This window comes from Gallus gallus, chromosome 8, assembly GCF_016699485.2.
Source record: "Gallus gallus isolate bGalGal1 chromosome 8, bGalGal1.mat.broiler.GRCg7b, whole genome shotgun sequence".
Classification (NCBI taxonomy): Eukaryota; Metazoa; Chordata; class Aves; order Galliformes; family Phasianidae; genus Gallus; species Gallus gallus.
Window position 1 is genome coordinate 12,763,172 of NC_052539.1, and position 23,383 is coordinate 12,786,554.

Below are 23,383 nucleotides of genomic sequence, written 5' to 3' on the forward strand. Positions count from 1 at the left end.
CAGACATTTGTATTTGAGGAGCTGGTTTGGGATCTGTCCAAATCTTTCTTTTTTGCCTCTTTTTAATTAATACTTCAGGCATACAGGATAGTTCCTTCTTTTTTGGAAACTGAATTGAAGGATTTGATTCACACTGGGCATTTTGCCATTAGGATGGAAAAAAAAATTAAAAACCCAAGGAGGAATTCATGAAGTTTTTCTTGGTTGCTAACCCAAAGTTTTTCTGGCATAAGGGAAATATTACCTGATTGGCTGTATGACCATTCCCATACATAAGTGAGGACCTGCTATTTCAAGATGAACTAAACTTACAGAGCTGTTGCATTTGTGACCCCAGCAACCCTCCCTGAATGACCAAAAGAAAGTCATTTGAAAGTCATTAGGAGTTATTTGAAACCAACAGAATGTAGACGTAATGGAAGAGCTCTCGCAAAGCTTCCCATTAACTCAAAACGTCACCATCTTTCACGAGTCTGTGCAGAGCCTGCTGTACACTGACCTTCCAGGACACTGTAAGAGTCAAATTTAGTTCACAAGGAAGCCTGTCAACTGCACTCGGTTTTTGTTTTTGTTTTTGTTTTTAATTCATACCTACACTGTGAGAACAAGGAGGCACCTAGTGGGCCATAAAGAAGATTCACCTCTTTTAGATGAAAGAAAGTGCTTCTTTACACAGAGAGCAGCAAGTGTCTGGAAGCTGCTGTCACAGGGGATTGTGGATGGACCACATCTACAGAGGCAAGGAGCAGTAAAATGAATTCATGGGGAACAAGGTCCACAAACAGATAGATCAGAGCCTAGGCAGAAGATGGCAGCTCAGAAGAAAGATGTACAGCTAGAAATGTAAGCAAGCTGCCGACTCAAAGCCTGACCTTCCAGCCTTCTCTGAACCCCAGTGCTGCTGCCTCGAGACGATGCCCAGATACATCTGTGCCAGGCCCAGAGCCCCAGCATGCAGCAGGGGCAAAGTAGAAAATATCAGAGTCAAGAGACTCCTGAAAGACTCACATAGCACTGATGGGACACCAGAGAGGAAAACAAAATGTATAACCAAAGTCAGTCCTCTTTCCTAATGTGTATTGCCCTGTTCATTTAGATCACGTGGCAGCTGGTTTCAGACAACAGCCATCAGCTCCGCTGACCATAATCCTCAGCATTGTGTAAATACTGCAGAATTGCCACGGGCTTACATGCAGAAAAGCACTAATGTTATCAACTCGGATCAATTAGCAGGAAGAGGATCCTAGCAGCAGGCTTGTTTTGGTGTTGTCTTAGCACTATTAAACAAAACCGGTTTTGAATTTGGGAATTAGCCGATACAGTGCGGCACAAACCTGAACTATTGACTCTCATTGGAATGAGACAAGGGCACTGAGATGGAATTTTATTAGATTGTTATTTCCTTGCTCTCCTCTTGACATAGTCAATCTTTCTTGCAGGGTTTACATTAATAAATAATTACCTATGGCAAGAGAAAGGGATGCATAAAAGGCCATACAAGCGCTCTTGTACAGCAGGCAGCCTTTTTAAAAACAAAGATAGAATTGAAAAGTTTCACTAATCCAAGCCTTGTCATCTGCACTGCTGTCGAAATAGCCCCTGAAGCACTGTGGAAAGACACAGCAGAGCAGCGCAGAAAGCAAGAGTCGGTCGACTTCGAGATGATACTGTCTACTATGAGGGCATCGCTTTGTAGCAAAGATTAAAGGAAGAGTGCCTTTTCCTGAACGCTGTTGACTTATACAACTACCATTCAACAATTCTACTTTCCTTTTTTTTTTCTTTTTTTTTTTTTTGGTGGTCTGGCATGTATTATTAATGTACAGTCCTTTATAGAATGTGTTAAATTCCTTTTGCGTTTAGCACTTACAAAACACACAGAGAGGGGAGAAAAATTGTCAGTGGTTTTCACAGTCTAAACAATAACAAAGTGCCTCCAGGATTCATTTTAATGAGAAACACCAATGTTGCACTGCGGAAGTCTTGAGATGGGCAACGCGTGCAAGCAGATTAATTATAATTTAGGAGGCAGGAAATATGTGGATTTTACAGCACTGCTTGTAGAAAATAAATATTCTGTTAATCACTGCAAGACTTGCATTTCCTCAAAGGTGCCATTAATCTATAAATATATGTGCCACATACATTGAGAATGAGCAGGAAAGGAAAGGGCCGTTCCTCTCTCTCCTCTCCAAAACTACAGGCCAGCAGTTTTCCTTCAGTTGTAACTAGCCTTGGTATTTTGATTTCTATTTATGGGGGATTTTTTAGGTTTAGATTAGTGGAAGCTTGTCTGTATTTAACAGAGACTTCAGTACTGTGCAGCGCGACAGCCGCCAGCCCCACGCACATCCACAAGACAGATTTATTACAGCAGCATGCCATGTAAGCGATGGCTTCAATCTGCACTGCAACAGTCATTGACTTTCATGAAGGCTTTACGGATGACCGCGTCCAAGGGCGTCTCCCGGTATCTTTTCTGGACTTCTGGGTGATATTTGCAAAGCACAGCCCTCTGCCTGCCCTCCTGCAGAATTTCCCTGCTGCAGGAGGCACTCCCTGCCTCCAGCACACCCGGCTGGCAGCTGGCACACCGGTGTCTGCAGCCTCCCGAATGATAAGAGCCGGGAATTTGAACAATGTGGGGACTTGATTCATAACCTCACTGAGCATATTTGATAACTACAGTGTAATTTCTGGTTGTAATTCAGAGGAGGACTGCATTGTTTTACAAGATAAATGTATTAATCCCTATTCTTCTGTGGTGGGTATCTAGGAGATTAACTACATTGCTGAATGTGTGAATTTGTCTGTGACCAAAACCTGACATGAATACAAACCATATGAATGATTTCTCAGACTCTTTTGTTAAGGAATAATCTCTAGACAGACGTCCATGAACAGTCAGTCCCATACTATATCATTTCTCTGGAGTTTGTACACCCAATAAAACTACTTGACCACCACTTGCTTGTTTTGTAACCACTGCACTGCCGTCTGTCCCTCCTGGATTCGTGGTGTTCAAAGAAGCCATGCTCACAGCCAGGCCTCCTGAGATGGCATGCTGCTGGTGAAATGGATTTGGTACAGTCCTTTGAATGAGATAGTTTGTTTGAGGTCATACTTTGATAGCTTTCTACAGGAAAGTAGCTCTTGTGAAGTGGAAACATTCTGTTTACCAGTCAAAAGAGCACAGGAACATACTTCTTCTTTCCCCTACTTCAAATCCCACCAATGCTACTGTTCTCACTCTTTCACCAAGACCTTGATCTCATCCCAGCACTGCAGCAGTGCCATTCCCACACCATGTGACCACATGGTGTTTGGAACAGTAGGCTGCTTGCGGCTGAGTCAGGCACATGGCAGCAGGGACATTGCTACTGTACAGCAAGGGCATGGGCATGAGGACAGCCACGCTGCACAAGTTGCTGCACCAAGAAGAGCCCTGTGCCTCAGTGCCACCTCTTTGTGACCCAGCCAGTGACACCAATTAGTTCATATTAACACCGATGAGAGTAGAGATTTTCATGCTGCCTGCATACTGCATGCAGTGTCAATGCTGAACAAGTGCTTTCAATATCCTAGCACTATACACAAGGTGACACAAAGTCTTTTTTTCCTGGAACCAGCAATATTTGATGCTAGTGCAGAGTCGTTAATTCTATCTCAAATTATATTCTGCAGCTTCTGCACTTTTCACATACGCAGGCTAACTCTGGTTCATCTGAACAGATTAGTTACTTATAAATGTTCAGGTAATCCATGTAAATAGATTGCACTAAGGCTATTTTTTTTACACCCTATTTTTTCCCCACACCTGCTATGGGTTCATGATTTGATTTCTCATTCCTAAACAAATTTTACAAGTAAGTGGAAAAAGTAAATAGCAATATTCAATCCATGTTTAAGCTAAATTTTTGCATCTATGTTACACTTTGTGAAGCTTTTAGAAGAAATGAGCATTTCTCACAAACCTTGGCAACTGATTGCTTTCAGAGAACAAACTCCCCCTGCACTTGTAATTCAGAAATACCTTTACTGGATCGCAGGCATACAGAGAACACTGCGTATAGTTAGAATTTTCAGAGGAGATGAAACATTATTATCTTCTGGAAAAGAAAGGGCTCATTCTTGCCCTGTGCAGGACATGGAGCTGGGTGCTGTTTGCTCAGAGGCAGGGCAAGAAGCAGTGCTGTCCCTGGGCAATGGTCCACAGCACCTGGCTGAGGAGGACAGCAGCTCCTTGGCTCTCCTCCTCAGCTGTCCAAGTGTGAGGAGGAGGAGAAGAGGAGGAGATGATTTCTAATCAGGTTTGAGTCCCACATCTTGCAAACGCTGGGTTTCCCCAAGCACTCTTCTACCATTTGTTTATGCCTAAAGCCAGCTCTACAGAGAGGAGCAGGCTGGATCAGCAGCAACACTAATCCACTGCTTTATGCATGTGTGGGTCCCACTGCTGGGTGCCTGCCAATGTCCCCAGAACAACTACCGAGCCACCCAGCCAATAGGCACTGCATTGTTGCTGCAGGGCAGAGCCGGCTGAGCTGAACTGCTGCTAATGAGCAGCCCAGGGCAAGGCATCCAGCACAGAAACACCTCCTTGCCATCAAAGCCCCCGTATTCACGCATTCACAGCCAAGGCACAAAACATCCTGAAGCTGGCATTGAACTGCACATGCCTACAGCCTCATGGCCACTCCCTGCTCTGGAGTCCAAGTCAATGGACAGAGCAAGAATCATCCAACAGAGCAGCTCCAGAAGTGAGAAATCAAAACAGCACACCAGAGCTGGTGATGAGGTCACCCTGTCCAGACTGGGGGTGGCAGAGATTCAAGCCCCTTCCCTGGAACACATGTAATGTTTCACATGTGTGCTCTAAGCAGTAAGGCACCTGAAAATACCGAGCACACAGGAGGACTCTGAGTTGCTTGGCATCTCTATATGCATAGCAGCCTAACTACCTGCACCACAGAGTATTTCAGCTAGCAATATTAAAAGCTTCTCTGTTAGAATGAGGGGAACCTTAACAATTGTTATTATTAATTTTAGAATAATTAAGTGAGAAGCTGTAAGGCTATCATTTTCTCAGCAGGACGACAAAATCTTTCAGCTCTGTGAAATGTTTTACTGTGCCCATATGTTTGGCTACAGCTGAGTCCGACTATAAAAGTATGACATCTTTTAATTACATTTTAATGAAAGCTGTAACTAATCCAATAGCTCATTTGTTAGTACCTTGTGGGAGAAAGAAAAGCTCAAGAATGACCTCAGAATTCTTGTTTTTGGAGTCTGTGAAAAGATACGGGATGGCAGTCATACCAAATTCCTGCTAATAGCCTACAGCATCAGATTTTATTTGCAAATGACCACGAAGAACATCTACATTTAAACAGGCATTTAAAGGTGCCGTCCAGTGCATCTCAGCAGGACAAATTCTCTCCACCATTTTTCAGCTTTCTCAAATACTGAAGGCAGCATAAGTTGTTCAGGGGGCACATGTTCTAGGAGCAGGTCTAGTCTGAGGGGCTGCCCACTGACTTCATGGAGCTTTGAGTCAGACCTTTACCAAATCATCTCCTGTTGAGAACTTCCACAATCCCTTCTTCAACACAGAGAGCAGGATCATTTCAGCTATTACATACATTGGAAAAAAAAAGTGGTTTTGAGCCTTCAATAGGCATAATTTCCCTCAACTCTGAAAACTGATATCTCTTTTAAGTTCATCAACAATAACCTGACTTTTATACCTTGCCTGCCTGCTCTATAGACAAATATGGTCATAATATTCATAATTGTTACGTATTTCTCTAGAATGAGTGAACTATACCTTAGTCTTACATTTAGAAAGCTCAAGGACAGTCTGGAATTGAATATATCAAGTAGTGAGCTTAAAAAAAAGAAGGAAAAAAAAAGCCAGAAAACCTTGCAATTTCAACTACTAGGAGAATAAAAGTACTTCAGAAAGGAAATCGAGCATTTGGTGGGCATAGTTTGGCCCCTAGTGGATAGTAATTCTCATTGTCACATTGAATTGGTAGCCTGTACTTAAGCAAAAGCCAGGACAAAATAACCCTGGACACTAAATTACTTCAGCTTTGGAGATGAAGCTTGTTTCAAGCCATACCTGAGATGAATTTGCAGTCTACTGACAGAACTGGAAACTAAACAATGTTTGCCTCCACAGCAGGACTGCCAGTATATTGAAAATCCACATCCAGAAAATGAATCCTCTCCTCTTAAGCTACAAAATGTCCATCTGAATTGAAAGGTCAGTGAATATTTTCCTATTGCTTTGCTAATTAAGAGTCAAGTAATGTTCTTAATATGCCAGAAAACAACACCCTTGTGCTTCTCATGTTTAGCAAAAAGCTCCAAGAAATACTCCTGATGGACCAACATCCATGGCATTTTTGTGGATACGTGCCATCATTTACCCCAATGAAAATGATGCCGTTTGCTTGCGATTATAGACTCCTATTGATTTCCAATTTTCACCAGACATGCTTGAGCCCCTTGGGATCTACGCATTTGTAGATCCCTATCAGTCTTACAGTGAAGAAACAACATGGCGATATAATTGGCGCAGTGTAGCTGTGAGACTCTCCCATTCTGCTTTCAATTTAGTCCCTTACTGCCGTTTCTTGACAGTAGATTTCTTCTTGGTGTTAATGGCCTCATAAGGTTCTCAAGGACCAGATTAAACTTTAAAAAGAAGTATATGTATTAGGTCTTTTTAAATTTAATAGCCTTTCTCTTAATAGGAATGCTATATCCAGAGCTGACTGTGCAACGTAACATTGGCTTTGTTTGGTTTTCTTCTACACTGGCAATAGCAATTAATGTTCTGTGTGTTCCTTTGCTGCTCAGACACAATGTCTAGTGCACTTTTGATCAAAGCATTTAACATCAATAAAGCGTGCTCACAACAACTGCATATTTGTAGTATTAAAATATGGCATACATAGCCTGAGGTTGTTGCAAGAATGATATTTGCACAGACTACAGTAAAACCAAGGTGATGCATAAATAATCTTCTTCAGTAAGGTGAAAAGGGAAAGTGCATCAGCAGTATTTCTGTTTAGAACAGCTCTTTCAGCACAGAATTAATTCTAGCCCTCCTCCACTGATTCTCCTCCATAATACTTGTGCTGCAACCTGACAGTTTAAATTGCTAACAGGGTAGGGAACTTTAATCGTGCTGAAACAATGAATAACAAAGCATTTACACAGAATTCTGGAGAAATCAAAGCAGATACGTTTGTAATTACCAGCGGAAAGTGGAGTAACATTTATTGCTGATGTAGGGCTCCCCTATATGCAGCAGATAGATAGCCTGGTGGAATGGTGCTGGTTTTACACGAGTGAAGTAAAAACAGTGCTTTTAGCATCTCTACAGAGTAGTGCTATTTGCGATGCAATGAGGAGTTTCGCCAGGAAGTGAAAGCCTGATTTCATGAAGGCACAGCTAAATACTTTTTTGACTCAGAGTATTTGGAGGTCTAGTAATTTCAGAAACATCTCAGAAAGGCAGCCTTTGCAGAAATTATGGCTGAACCATTGTTTCTCCAAGTAGAATCTGAAGCTGACTGCATGCTAAACCAACAGTGCTTGATCAAACCATCTGATGCACGGCTTTTCTTACAAAGCAAACCTACCTGAGGGACACACAAGAGATACTTGTCATCTACTAAAGGTGGAGGGAATGCAAATACCCTTAGAGCCTGTGTAGTTCTGAAGCTTAAATATTTCCCTATGTGGGCAGGAAGGCATTTAAACAAGTGTCAGATGCTGATTCCTGGGAACAGATGATTACAAATGTCTCACAATTGTGTGTTCAAGTGCTTGCAAAGTTTTATTACATGTTGTGGGCACTGTTAGAACTAAAATAAACAAAGTGCCTAAATATAGCATTGAGAATCATTATAACCATAACAACCTAAAAAGCACAAGCGAAATGAGGCCTTTATGTCAAAGTAGCATCTTATGCTAGACATGCGAATAGAGATCATGGATAAAAGCAGTTTGGCTATATAAATCTTTCATCAGACAAGAAATGCTTCAGAGATTTCTTTGTGGCTTTTTGTCTGTTTGTTCTTAAAATATTTAAGTATCTCCCTACAAACCTCATTTAGCTGAGTTGTGACTGACCACTTGGAAAAACCTGTTCCAAAACATAGATACAAGGTTCCTACAACACAAGATGATGGAAAGTAAAATCAATTAATTAAGATGAAGATAACATAGTATGTGAGGTCTTTAAAAACCATCCAGATAGTAAGGAAGATCTGGAAGATGAGCATACAACCAATTACTGTATTTTTAAACTAAGTTTTAATTGAAAAAAGGACTAGTATGGAAATCTCACTGCAATTACTTTGAAAGACTGTATCACTAATGACAACCTGATTTACTGTTCTGCTTTTGTGGTTTTTTTCCTCCCCAGGAACAGAGTAGGGCATAAAGAGAGATCTTTATGTCACTTAAGTAACAGCCTTATGCAACCCCCTGCAGTCTGAAGAAGCACTCTTTTTCCACTGAAGCTCATCAAGATCAAATCAAACTTAAAGAAGTGAGATTTAGTAGGAATAAGGCAGCAAGGGCTAGGACTTCCATATTATTCCTGGAGGCTGGAATGTTTTGTTTTGTTTTGTTGTTGTTTATTTTAAAGAACTATTCAGAAAGAATTCTAGCCAAAAATATTGACATTAAAGGTAATGATTTCCTGAGATAGCACCTGACATCTAAAGCACTTAAATAGTAAAAATCTCAGATTTAGTACCAGTAGTAGCAGCTGGTATATTTATCCAAGAGACTTAATGCTCAACATGGAGACTTGAGGACCATGCATGCTTTCTCTGAATGAAAAAGAGTAACTCCTTCACTTGAAGCACTAGAAAAACCACGCAGAGAAGTATGAGCTCACACTGACCATATTGTGTGACCCTTGCTGGAAGACTGAAGAGAACAGTTATAGGGTGCTCATTCTGTGCTCAGTTTCATGGAAATAGTCGCTCTGATGTAAGAGCTAATTTCAATCAAAATATGAATCATTAGTTTTGAAAGGTCTTATTTGAATAGTCGGTTTGAAACCCTCTGAAAAGGATTTTCTTGAAGCGTGTATCTGAAAGCTCAACCAAGTCAGAAAAACGTGCTCAAAAGCTCCAAGTTCAAAAGCAAGCTCCAAAACAGATCAAAAATATTAAATTATCAGGTGAAAGCATAATGAAAGTTTCTTATTATAAAGAGAAGACATGAAAGATCACAGAAACCATCTTGAATCTAATCACTGCGATGTGCAAAGAAGGGAGAGTCTTGAGGGATGCACTGAAGACGATGACTGGATGGCGGTGTGCATGACATATCCTCACACCCTGTGGGCACCACATGTCCCCACCTGCAGGTTCGGCCCACACCACCACTATCAGAATTACAGTAAAATAACTTATTGAAGACTCATGTCTTTTGAACAGCAGCTGAGCTTTAGAAACAAATAATTCTTAATAAAAACAAATGCTCCTGAAATTTTAATTTATTTCTTTGAAGTATAGAGAGGCCATGTGGATCAATCCCGCTGTGTGCAGCTGTGAGGAAAGCAACGTTTCCAGGTCAGAGCCATACAGTCTTTGTATTTCCAACAAGAGGGGCTAATGGTAGTCCTTGGTTTCATCAAGGTGACATAGGTAGCAGACAAATGTTAATTTACAACTAACCCTGTGTTCCCAACACAACAAAACCAGCAGAGTGCAATTGCTGCTGAGCAGAGGCCATGTCCTACATAGCAGGTATGTACAGGATGACAGTTCTCAAAAGGGAAAAAAGACTGAATGTGCTACCCTCGAGCATGGTGCTCCACATTAGCTACAACGCTGGCACAGCAGCTAAGCCAGAAGCTCACATTTCACATTCAGATGAAAAACAGCTGTGGTGAACACAAGGTGGTTGAACTTTCAGCTGGGTGTGCAGCCAGGCCATGCTTGCCAGGCTTGCTTTGATTGCCATTGCCTACCTCTACCGAACAAGGATCATGCAGAGCTACTTCTCAAGAGCTCCTGGACACCAGCTGGGACTGTTTGGCAATCTGTGCTGTGATACCCCACTCCCTTATCAGGCTAGCTTTCAGGCACTGGTCCAGGCCTAAAGTACCACGTGAGCCCAGCACCTCAGCAGCACTCCACAGCCCCGCCACAGCACAGCCCTTCTGCAGCTGGTGTCCCATCACACTGCAGCTTGGAGCCAAACCCCTGGTTAACACATGCTCGATCTTCTTCGAGGCTCACCGTGTTCAAACCTCACTGCTTGTGTTGCATTCACTCAGAGTGAGAGGGATGTTGCGCTTATTGGAAAGCTGAGATAGGCAAACTGCTACAGACATCCAAGTTAGAATTCTAAGCGTAACAGTGCAGGACACTGCCAACATGAAATCTGATTTAAAAAAAATCCAATTTATAGCATTTCTAGGTGTTGCACCTGACTGAGTTCCAATGAACTCTTAAGAATCATTATACAGTCGTATTTTCCTCTCCTGAAGATGCTTTCCAGCTCTGCTGAGGTGGTACACACAGACGGAAAAGGACTCGCTCCATCACAGGGTGCTGCTGCCGGCTGCACAAAGCACATGGTTTGCAAGGAGCAGAAAGGAAACGGCCTCTAATCTCTCTCAATTACATTTGTCCCAGATTTAACTACAGTATATCTCAGGCAGAAGCCAATTTCATATTGTTTACCCAGCCTATTAACGTATAGATTAATGTATGTGTCTATTAACGTATAGATTAATGTATGTGAATGTTATGTATGTGTGTTCATACATATCAATGCACATACTTCAGTTGCGCAGGAAAATATTACCAGGTGAGCGCTGCATGGCCTTGATGTTAGAACTGTAACTTCTGCTCAGCAGCAGCAAAGCTCACAGCATCTCACTGTCATTCAAAACAGATCCAGGTAATTTTGAAAATCCTTAAGTGGCCTTACTTGTGCTTTAATGTGCAAAACTCGGGGACATAAATAAGGTGCTGTAGGAATCAGTTCCTACATTGCTCTCAACTCTGCTTGCCTGTGATAACTTTCTATTAAAGAGCCTTGGCAGAGGAGTTTTAATAAAGCAAAGTAGATGAGTTTGGATTGAGATCTTTATGAAGTACAAAGATGATCTGTGTGAGAATTTTATCATTCTAACAATAGCAGACGCGAAATTATGGAGATATCTGAAATACAGCAGATAGTTGTTCCCCACCCCCACCTTACCAGTAAGTAAAGACAGGACCTTTCCTTTACAAAAGGTTTGCCATGAATGTTTCAATTTGACGTTTCAAATCTCCCTTATGCAAAGACGGCTCCCATGAAATTAACTCCTCTCCGTTCACTGCTGCGTAACATCTCCGTGACAACTCTGGTAATTGCTTTCATGGGGTAAGCAATACTCAGAAAGCATGAATATTCCTTTGTGAAATTCAGCAATTACAAATAACTTGGAGGCACGAGCCCCAGTACTGTGCAATGGGTCGTGCTGCACAGGCGGCCCTTTGGAGACAATGCTCCAGCCCCACTCCAGAGCAGGAAAGCAGGGCTCCAGCTCATGAGCCCAGAGCCAAAAGGGATGCTCATGAGCAGGGGATGCTCCAGCCTCTTCCGGAGAATACCCTGGACAGCCAGGCATTGCCTAGGGAAGGCCGCCTCGGTCCCATCCATCACTGCAGGAGTACCATGACACAGTGCAGCGAGAGATAAGGGGACAACAGATGACATGCAACAGGTGCATGGCTAAACATTGGCTAGGCTCCAGATAGAAATAACAGATTTGCATCAGTATTGTGGAATAGTTTAGGAAATTAAAACAGTTCTCATACCTCCAAGGAAGAAAAAAGAAGTACCGCTGCCTCTGATGGCTCACGCAATACAGCAATGCCCGGATCATCTCAAAATTAAATATAAGTTGATATTTGAACTGTTCGGGCTTCAGAGCCTCAGCCTCTGGCATTTCATAATACTTAGGTAATAAATGAACAATCTTATTTTATATAAAAAAAAAAAAGAGAGAGAGAGAGAGAGGTGAGGGGGTGGGGAAGCGTGCAGACGAAATAGTGGCTGCAAAATGGAATCCACAGTTTCAGACACCAGGTCTCATTAATCTTGCTGATGAATAGGATCTTTATGAAAGGAGACCCCGCAGTTGGGAGAATTGAAAGGAAATAGTATGGAAAGTGAAGCAGCAGTTTCTTGTGCTAGTTCTTATGTGTTTTAAATTAAGTGGCTTTTGTGGAGGCTCGAGAAAAAAGAGATCCAAGTAATTCCTGTTTTACAGGAGAATGCACGTGGAAGCCACTGATGCTCCTTTTGCTGCATGCCTTTTTTGGCAAAGAGATTAGATCAAGAATACAGCCAAAAAAGGAATGGAAATGCACTGTTCGGTGATTAGTTTATGACATTCTACCCTATATATAGTGCCTATTTGGCAAACCTTCCCGCAGCTCTGTGTTTTTCATTGCAAGTGGCTTATATCAGTACTGACATCTTGCAGATGTTAGTAGCTTTGATTTTTTTTCCCCCATGTTGCAAATGAGTTGGCATGGAAACAACTCTTTTCTGGCAACATGACATATGATTCAAGGCAAAATGCATTTAACACAGATGAATAGTTCAGGAATATGCCTATAACAAAAAGTCATCTTGAAAACTGCTTTGCATTTGTTGGTGTTTATGACAACTTTTTCAAGACAGTCTCAAAAATAATAATAATAATAAAAAAATCAAGTGTTTAACACTACATACCAGATGAATTTTTCACTGATGCTGCACACACTACTCTGTCCTTGATAAATTTGTTTTAATAACAAGAGGATAATATTAACAGGAGGAAAAAAAAATAAAAAGGTTCTGAGGTTATTTTCCTGTTTTTAAGGAGCCACTGTTGCATTGGTTGCTGTGTTTTGCAGTGGGTCCCTCAGCCAGGACCACCTACAACATAGGGACAGCAGCACTGAGATGAGCACATTCATGGGTGGCTGCTTATGGGGCAGGAGCCGGGGAGGACCCTGCCAGGTTCCTCCAGCCACCACCCCACGATGCTCATAGCATGCTGCCCCCTCACCTGTCACTGCCAGCTCCAAAGCAGCCCAGAGCCTTAGCAAAGGGCTGGGTGTCCCTTTCAGCTCTTACTGTGCATTTGTATCTCTTGTTTCAAGCAAGAGTTGAACATACACTTGATGCAGCTAAGGAAAACACAGGGAGCCAACAGCTGCTCCCTGCAGCATGCACGGGCTTTACCTTTTAAGTAAGTAGAAATGGAAACTGCAGCATGCAAGTCTCCAGCATAGTCTGAAGCCTCCACACAGAACAGCAGAGAAGGCCTTTAGTGCCAGCAAGAGGTTTTCAAAGCAGTGGGTGAAGCAGGTAAGCCTGCAGTAGGGAGGAGCAGGGCTTGTGCAGGAGGCCAGGGGAAGGCACAACTGGAGAATCCTCATGGGCCACAGCAATGTTGGGTGTGCAGGCAGCCCTTCCAGTCCCTGTCCAAACCTACTCCAAACTTCAAAGCTTTTGAAATATTATTATTACTGAAGGAGCCTGGCAAGAACTCACCTCAGTGATTTAGAGGAGTCTGAATTCAATAAAATTAGCATTTAAATGAACCCAATTAAGAAATGCTTTAAACTGAGCATGCAAGAAGGGAGTATGGGCGGCTTGCCTGTTAGAAAGCTGAGGAGTGCTAATGCATGAAGCGACAAGCCCTTGTGGGGCACTGCAGAGAGGGGAGAAAGCACCGGGCTCTTTGGGAAGAATGCACCACCCATTAGCATACATAGACGTATTTTTCATTTCATTGTCACAGGGAAAAAAATATTTTGCCTTATTTTTAAAAAGTGCAGAAATTAATTGCCAGGGTTGGCATATAAAAAGATACTATTATCTGCTCAACATCTATCAGAATGCTCAACAATGGCAGGTCAGATTATTTTGCAAAAGGTACATAATAAATTTAAATGTCTGCCATGTCACGAGCATGCATTGAATCATCTTCTGCTTAGTTTCCATAGCATGGAACAGTCCAACTGCAAGAATAAGAAATCTGAACAGACTCCATTTATTTTACTGGTATTTGAATGCAATTTTTCTCCTAATGAATGCATCTGTTTTGGATGATAAATTGTCCATTAGAGAAAGCTCAAATGTGGTTTTTTTTTTGTCTGCATGTTTTGATTTTGCTGCTGCTAACACAGTGTTCTGTTTACTCTTTGAATTTTATCATTGTTTTTGCCATCAGCTGTGCAATACAGAAAAAAAAAATGCTAGAGTGGGCTTATAATCACAAGTATTTTAATTTATTAAATAAATGACCTAATTGCTTGCCTGAGATCTATTTTTCTTCTTTCTCTTGACCCTATTGAGAGTTAATCAGTTTCTTGGTGCTAATTAGATGTCAGCTTTAGTAGTCAGCTAATACATAAGAGATAATGACACCATCGTGCAAGACACAGTGTCCAACACATGACCCTGTTTCCTTAAATTATACCCTAAGGATTCATCAGGAAGCCTAAACATTTAGCAGTTTTGCAGCAGTAGCTCCTTCTGAACACAGGTAGTAGTAGAAATCCAAGACAGTAGTGGAGAATTAGATGCAAAATGCAGCTTTTCACCATGCAGTGCTTTTATATGAATTACAGCTGCTGTGCTGTTGTCCCACTTTGTGATTTCAGCGTGCAGTGTTTGCTCAGTGTAAAAACAATGACACAAAGAAGGCTTAAATAGTAATTCAGTACTTCAGTTTTAGACAAGCAGGTTTGCTAGAAGGAATGAAAACATGCAACTTCCTCAGATGCTTTCCTGACCTGCAAACATTTCTTGGGCTCACAGGGCTGGGATGTGCCCTCTTGGAGTGGAGTGAACTCTTGGAGCTGCAGCAAGACCATGGATGCAGATGCACCATTGGCTGTGGACAGGCAGCACTCCCCATGCACGATGGAAACACGTCCCCAAGGTGCCCAGGACAGAAGGACTGTGAAGGTGAGAAGAAGAGTGGCAGCATCAAGAAGCACATGCAGCATCATGGGGCTCACCAAGGGGAAATCTTCCATACCCAGTCTAATAGCCTTCCACAATGAAATGACTTGCTGTGTAGATGAGAGAGCAGTGAGTGCTGTCTACCTTGACTTCAGCAAGGCTCTTGACACAGTTCCCTCTAACATCCTCATAGGTAAGCACAGGAAGCATCCGTTGATACTGTTGCTTGTCTGTTTTCTGGAGAAAATGCACAGGACACAGTTATCAAAGCACAGAGTGTCAGGGCAAGGTGTGCAGCACAACCAGGCATTCTGTACGGGATGCTGTGAGAATAAATAACTTCAAGAAATTTTGGAGAGCCTTTTTGCTGGTCTTCTTCTCCACAAAATTGTGCAGCCCAATCCAAGAGGGCAAACCCCCTGCCAGTAAGAGAATGATATACTCTGAAAGGGCCTGCAGAGTTCAGGAACATCTTAGTTACTTAAGCAAGCTCCTGCATCGCCCACAAGCTTTTCAGCAGCTGAAGGGGAGCACAAACTTTTGCAGCAAAGCATCTACAAATCTTACTCTCTGCTGGGACAATCTCCCCAGACTCTCCACCATGGTGCTCAGATTCACGGTGCAAAGCAACAGCTCTTAATCCAGTCCTTCGGCATCAGAGGAAGAAATTACCTTATCCCTATTGGAAAGGATTTCCTAGTAGAGTAAGTGTCTCAAACCTCTTGCTACAAACTCAGTGAATATGTCAGTAAAAATACGTGCCAGTATGGAAATGCTGATCAGAGCTGGAGTTCTGAAATAATATTTCTGGATTAACACAAGCTCTCAAAATAAAATATATATATATATATATATATTATGTGCTTAACAAGTTACCTGTCATCTGATAGGTTATGATGGCAAAAATCTTCCAGAATTGAGTTGACCTTAATGCATAAATGTAGAAAGCAGTGTAGGGGAGACACGGTGAAATTGCAAGCTTTTTGTGACTGTTTGCTCTCAAAACACTGTGACTGGTTCTACACCTGAAAGCCACTAAATGTATTTGTTGTTTGATATTTTTTAAGTGCCGTTATGCCTGAGAGGTGTTAATGGCTCATCCATTAGTTGTGACCCAGACTTCACAGCTTCACCCCTGACTTCATTAGAGCGATTGTGTGGGTTAATGCACTCTACTTTTATCTGGCAGTTAGACCTCCCAGGTTCGTTTGTATCAAAGCTGCTGTACAAAGGAAGGGTCCCCTTTGAAGAATCATGGCCTTGCAGAAGAATCTTTGAGCTGAGGACAATTCCTAAGGGGAAGGATGGGGTAAGAAAGAAAACCTTGTTTTGGTGTGCAGAAAGTAACACGAACTGCAGAGATGCACAGTGTTTGGAAGTGGTCACATCTCACAGAAAATCAAGTTCTATCATGGTTTCTGCAAGAGGTTTGTCAGTGTTTCTCAAATGACAAAAAGATACTACTACCATCCCCTGCAGTAGAAAAGATGGTATACAGCATCATCTTCAGTGCAGAAATACAACAGGAATCTGGAATTTATGGACTAAAATAACTGTAACCTTCAGGCACCACACAGCAGGTAGCTTTGGAATGCCAAGTTAATGGCATGCAGAGCACAAGGCTGGCTAATGTACACACTAGCGCTGCAAGAGCCTACATGCACCGATTCCTGTGACCCGGGAGAAGATGCCTTACAAATCACAGTGTGGTCCCAGGGATGTGGAGTGCTGAGCTCACCATATAAGGCAAGCACACAGAAAGGTCATGGGGGAAGGAAATGAATTAGGCATCCTGGCTCATCTGCAGACATCTGTGTAGTCACAACATCTCTGAAATATTCCCCCTATGGCAAACCATCCACAGTATTGGAAGAGGAAATTTGTCTTGTTGATTATATGTTTAACTTCTTTTTTAGTCATGCTTTAGCATAATCAAATAGCATAGCTTCCTATCAACTTTCATGGGCAGCATAGTGACAGAAGCAGTAATCCATCTCTTCACATCAGATCCGCATCCTCAACAAGCCCTGAGCATAGTTACAGACACATATCCCACAGAGACCCAAAGGACACCAAGAATGGAAGGAGAAAATGAAGACAACTGCTCTCCCTTTTTTAAAAACATTCTGAGCACATGAAAATGTGTACCCTTAAACTAGATTTGTGGTAGCTGCTTGAAAAATGCATATAAAATTCTCCATGTGAGAGAAAGCACTTTAATAAAGAAATATTGCATTGTTGAACTCACTGTCCCCAAACGAACAACGTGGAGAGTTCTTGCATTTAAGGAAAACAGAAATGTGGTGACCCCGTTGCCCAGTGGTAAATTCAGCAATTGAAGGAGTTGAAGCACATCCCTGATTTTGTACCCAAATCCCAGAAGGCAGCGAGCAGAGCAGCACATCCTGTGGATATGTCTTGGAGATAGGTATGTGACTGCTGCTGTGCTGTAAGTCGGGGCACAGCAATGCATTGTGCTTAGCATTTTGCTCCTGGGTCTGCTTTCCACTCGACTCTGGTCATGTATACACACGTCAAGAAAGTATACGAATATAACCATATCACATTTTATTTCTAATGTATACTAGAGACTTTGTTTCACGCATTGCAGTGTAAATGTTAATACCACTTACAGAACAATTTAATAGGGACCTTAATTTCACTTTCAAGACTAGAACTGGGAGGACGGGAGTTAGATTGTGGCTTAAAGATAAGCAGTCTTCCAGGAAGCATGAGAAAAATACAACTTAAGAAAAGTGAACTGTATCAACATTTTGTGGGCTAATGAAAGGCTGCTCCACAGGAGGACTCTCATCCATGGTAAATCAAGGCAGGTGCCATGGCTGTCCCATGCTCAGGGGCTTGCTGAGAGCCCAGGAGCCATGGTCCAACTGTACATGTCTCCTAAGCTGCTTCCCATCAGCCTTGCCCACATCAGACTCACATTGCTGCAGCACACCTAGCAAGGGATTTTCTGTAACAAAGTGGGGGAGGAGGTATTACACCTAGATTATGTTACTGTTCAGGGAGGAAGTTGATAACTGCACAAGGAAACTTTCTTCTTGGTATTGCTAGAAAGATGCCCAAGATGCAGTATTACCCCTGAGGACCGCAAACTATTCAGGACCACGCGTAGCTCTGCTATGAATTATTCTCTGTAAATATCTACTATATTTAACCAAAAGAAAAACCTGAAATGGGAAAAAAAAGAGCAGCATACAACATATTTGCCAGCAGCCATGGGAAATAGGAACCAAAAATAAAAAAATTAACCCAGAGCCAAGTAATAGATTGCTAATTAAGTTCTTGTGTTTATTTACCGAATAGATGATAAGTTAACCAATATATGCCTGACCTTTTTAGTCATATTTCTAGCTAGGAAAGTCATGGCTATTAACTGCTACCAGGGTGCCATGGGATTCGTGTTCAGAGGCTTCCTTTTCACTTTGTTGTTGTAGCCTCTCATCTTTTACTGACATTACACACCACTCATCACGATCAGTGTCAGAAGCTATAACAGCATCTGTTGCAGTGGCAGCTTCTGCTGGATGAAGAGTCTCCCTCTTTACCTTAAATAGTGTCAATCATTTTTCATTTTCAGCATTCAGACTTGCTCATCAGGTAGTAACAACACTTCCAGCTACACCAAACGTGATTTTTGAATAAACACTGGACTGAGATCATTGGAAATGATTGACAGCTTATAAACCATGCTTTTCAGAAACCAGCAAGGAAAGGGAAAAAAAAATAATAAAAAAATATTTCCCTCCTTCTAATGTTTCACTGTCATTTGAAAGAGCTTCTACCTGAGGGGGTGGTGGACAGAAACTTGATTTGTGACATGTGAAGGCCTTGCAGGTGGCTTATAGGATCCCCTGCCCCCTTCCTGTGTGAAGCCACACTGGAGAGAAGGGTAGCATCAGCAGTTACATAATGATCTTCATTTTCCTTAATTATCAGGCACCTAAGTATCCAGTTAAGTTAGTCCCTATAGAGTAGCTGATATTCATTATTCTTAGCACAACTATCCTCTCGTAAGCATTGTCTGTACATTCTCTAGGGATTGTTCTCAATAGCAGCAGTCTGAGATGCACCTGTGTCTCCAAGTGCTGATGTCACATGCCAAAATGCCACCTTGGCCCACCCTGCCCTATGGGCACAAGCAAGGACCCTAGGGTGATGAGCTGCATGCATAAAAATGTTATTTCTGAAAGCAAGCCAAGCAGAACAGATCAATAAGGGCACCAGAGAAAAAGAACCTACAGAAATGAAAAATGTTGGCAATCTGTTATTTCCAAGGAAATAAGACTCGCCCCTGTGGGCAGATGTCTATTAGTCTGCACAGGAGGTTGGTGTTGTGCTGCCTTGCAGATCCACCTGCTGCTCCTGCAGGCCAGCAGCAGCTGCTGGGGCTGCTTTAACCCCAATCCTCAGCCACTGCACCATGCCTGCTGCTGCCCACGGCTGAGGTCCAGATATGTAACTGGGCTTGCAGCCTCTCTTGAGGAAGGCATGAGTATCCCAAGGAGATGGTATGAATGTGTGAAATACAGCTCAGAGAGAGAAACTGCAGACAGTTAAGCAATACAGAAAACTGAAGGTATTTGCACTTCTCTATTTCTTGCACCTGAACTTTTAACTCAAAAGCTTATCATCATTTTCCAAGCTTTTCCTTAAATTAGCTGGCAAATTAGCATCAATAGCTGTTGTCTCACAAGCAAACCTTGAGATCAGTGTAGTTCCCTAAAGCTGTGCTCAGCTTACAGAGGATTCATACCTTCTCTTTTGCTCTATTAGGGATTAATCGGCCACTTCCTCAACAAGTGCTTTCTCCTCCCATTAATTAGAAGCTCATCACACCATCCCTGCTGTGATAGGAGGGTCTCATTCAGGGCTGGGCATGAGCGCAGGAGGGGAGGGGAGCCCATGTTATGAACCCATGGGAGCCATGGGTGGCACTTTTCCTTTGATAGGACCTAAATATTGAGCAGAGCACATGTGGTGCTGGAGACGCTCTGAGGCTGCCTGACGTCCTGCACAGTCCCACTGCCAGCAGGCCCCAGCATCACCTCCAGACGTCAGAGTGTTGGAACTGCACCTGAGAAGTCCTCTTCCCCACCAAACCAGCCCTTGCAAGCAATATAGCAAAACAGAATAACAGTGTCCTTCCTGGCTGTTCTTGAGAGATGTACTTTATGATAACTTTTTCCCAAAGCTTCCTGGCTTCCTGTGCTATTCATTTGTTATTCCAGTGGGATTTTTGTGGCTTTTTTTCTTTTTTTCCTTTCTGTTAGTAGTGAGATTGATAAAAATACCGAAGAACTCACTATTAAGCAAACTTCTTAAACTGTAAAAAGAAACCTTTGTTTGCAATGTAAAAAGGCATAGTCTTTTTTCAAGATAGAAAAGTCAAGTCTCTAGAAACTATTTCTTATACCCCACAAAACTTATCTTTTCCTCCTTTGCAAACACCAGCAGGAATTTAGCTTATTAATTAGCTGAAGTTTCTCAGACCTATAGTGGATCCTCATATGTTCTATCCAAGAATGAACAAGATGCCTCAAAATACAGAGCAGAGATGCATTCCTGGGTCCCAGACAAGCTTAGATGGTGATACTTGCTAAAGGGGAAAGATGGTGGATGTTTCTCACTTACAAAAGAGATTTTTCTATTCCAGTAGAAGCTTTTGAGAAGAAAAAAGAAAGAAAGAAAGAAAAACTATCCCCATAAAACTTTTCATATATTAGAAGACTGACTGTTTTATCTTTGATAAGCACACAGCAAATTGCAGTACTTCCAGTCTTGAAAATGTCAACATTAAGCTATAGTGTGTACTTACTCCATTGGCAGCTTTTCCTTCCCAGTTCCTTTAGCTCAGGAATAGGTTGTTGAGTTACAAATTCGAATGTTTTGGTTTACAAAAAAGTAAACCAAATCCTCTTCTTAACCTTTCTCACCACCAGAGATCCTGCTCACCTTCTCAGGTAACAGTGTGGGAAGAAAGGGAGGAGCAGGAGGTTATCAATTCACTAGGTGAACATAGTTTGCATGATGGCTCTTTCTACACAGTCAGTTTCTGAAAACAGTAATTCCATCCATTTTCCTTTTAACAGAGCTTCTAGTACATATCTTACTGAGGGACCAATAGTATCCATTGCTTCCTCCAGTCATAGCAGTCTTTATCTCTGTTCACCTTCCCAGTAGCTCTTGGGAGATCTACAGCCTGGAGTCAGGGATAGGAGTAGTGCCCTAGGTGAAGTTCCTCACCTCTGCTTTACATAAAGATACAGTGTTAATACAATAGGGAGAACTTTGATCCGTAATATGGATCAAAGAATCTCCATGTCAGTGTCAACAGATGCCGTCCAACCCACTGCTAATTCATATGAATGTAATTTTCAGAAAAATCTACTACAGAAAAGGTTCAGGCTTCCTCAGACTGAAGTCATATTAAAATGAAAGCCTGGATTTTGCTGATAGGTGGATGCAGTGTCTGTTCTCTTGTTTTTGAAAGCAGGCCTCCATTTCAAAATGCTCCTTCTTTAGAGTGACCCTAAATGTCAGATGCAGGGCAAACAAATCTGTGCAGTTTATTAAAGTGGATGGAAATTCCAAATCCCCACTTTTTAGTTGCTGGTTAGTAAGAAAATTTGGATACTATGACTTCTGTTAAGGGCTGTGACTCAAACTCAGTGTGCCTGCACTTACATCAGCGACATAGGGTTATACTGTCTATTGATCTTTATTGAGCTTTTGAAAGTATGCATGTGAATGCTCTTTTTTAAAATAAAACTTGCCAAGGAGCAAGCTAACCCTCAGCAGCCTTTCTGCAAAGTTCATCCAATCGCAGATCTGTAAGTTTTCATGGTTTGTTTGCCAGTGCTCAGTGTTCTTGGCTGTGTGTAAATGCAGTGAACATCTCCACTGTCTAAAGTTTAGTACTGCAATTTTGGAAGTGATTGTATGAAGAAGTGCTGCTCATAGTGTATAAATGATGAGACTGGAGCTAATAAAGACACAAAAGGCCAGCAGAGAGTAACTGTAGTTATTACAACCTGTGATTTGTCAAATTTCTTAACAAAGCAATTTTCAGAAACAAGAAAAGTAGCGTTACTTGAAACAAGTGATGCAGGAAGCAAATAAAAATAGTCAAATGTGAGATAACCTAAACAAGAAATAGAAGACAAAATCGACAACAGTCTAGAATGACAGTGTGTTTTATGAACAAAGAGGAGGATGGGTTAGCCAATTCCACTTTTTAAAGTATTTTCTTTATTTTTGCTGATACGCCATTTTTGCATTTCTAAATGTAAAGTTCAGGAGTAGCATCTCCATAAATACTATTCAAGTGTTGCTTCGTAAGAATTTCCCTTCATTTATTTTGTATTTATGCTTTATCAATATTGTAGTATAAAATAAGTCTTTTAGGATGGATAAGACTGCCATAAGGAAAGCATAGTCAAAGCAACAATTAAAATTGACAAAACTAGTCATTTTCAGTGAAACAATTTTTCAGGTCAAGGATTACTAGCTGAAGAAACACTAGCTGAAGATGCAGCATTATAAATGGTCTTCTCTCAGCCACTTGTATCACTGGTCAAATAATTCATTTCTTAGTAAGAAATATGATGGTCTATTAGCAGAAAGAAAGATTGGGTGCACATTTATCAAACATTTCAGAGAAGTATAAACATGCATATAGCATCCAGAAATATCCCATTATCCTATTCCAGAAGATATATGTAATCAATATTTCAAATATATCCAGTTAGTTTCATGTGATTGAATTTTAAGTATTTCCCCTCTGTAAAATAGGCAGGGCTTTCAAAGCAGCATTGGTAATTTCCTGAAGTGCTTCTTAACCAAAATCAGTGTTTGAACTAGGTTTTCAGTGCTATCCAAATGGGCCAGGCCAAAGAAAAAGAAAATGTGATCTTCCACCAACAGACGAAGACAGAAAAATTAGCTAGCTTGTGTTACCCAAGTTCTGATTAGGATCATTGGATTTGACTTCACATTGGCTGTCTCCCACCAAGGAGAGCTTCCAAAGCATTAGCTTCACAGTCTTCCTCCCACCAAAAATAAATAAATAAGCAAAAACCACCACCAGAGGCTACTCAGCCAAAAAAGGGTAAAAATATATTTGGCGGAAATCAGTTTATCACAGGCAGCAAATTGTTTGTACTGCATCTGGAAACAGAAGGAGGCATTTGCAAACACCATCTCACTGCTGTTTGCATCAAGTAAATATGCTTCTATTTGATAGTCATCTGCTTGTTTCAAAAAAGAGCTCTAGGGACAGGGAAAGCCCTTGGGCCTGCGGCAACATTTACCTGGTACTCCGCTGACAGCCCTCTTGTTATTCCATACTTCTTGCAGGAACAGG

General features: G+C 41.7%; 2 long non-coding RNA genes across 3 annotated transcripts in view; one reads left to right on the plus strand and one right to left on the minus strand.

The window, feature by feature from the left end:
- LOC124418141 overlaps positions 1 to 23,383 on the minus strand; it is a 46,463-nt gene that overhangs the window by 19,126 nt on the left and 3,954 nt on the right. For both annotated transcript variants that reach the window (XR_006940023.1, XR_006940022.1), the window contains exon 4: positions 15,054 to 15,234. This is a non-coding gene — a long non-coding RNA (uncharacterized LOC124418141). The remainder of the gene's footprint in view (positions 1 to 15,053; positions 15,235 to 23,383) is intronic.
- Positions 13,329 to 18,770, plus strand: LOC121111397. Its single transcript, XR_005861931.2, has 2 exons — positions 13,329 to 13,392; positions 14,851 to 18,770. It is a non-coding gene; the product is annotated as an uncharacterized LOC121111397 (long non-coding RNA).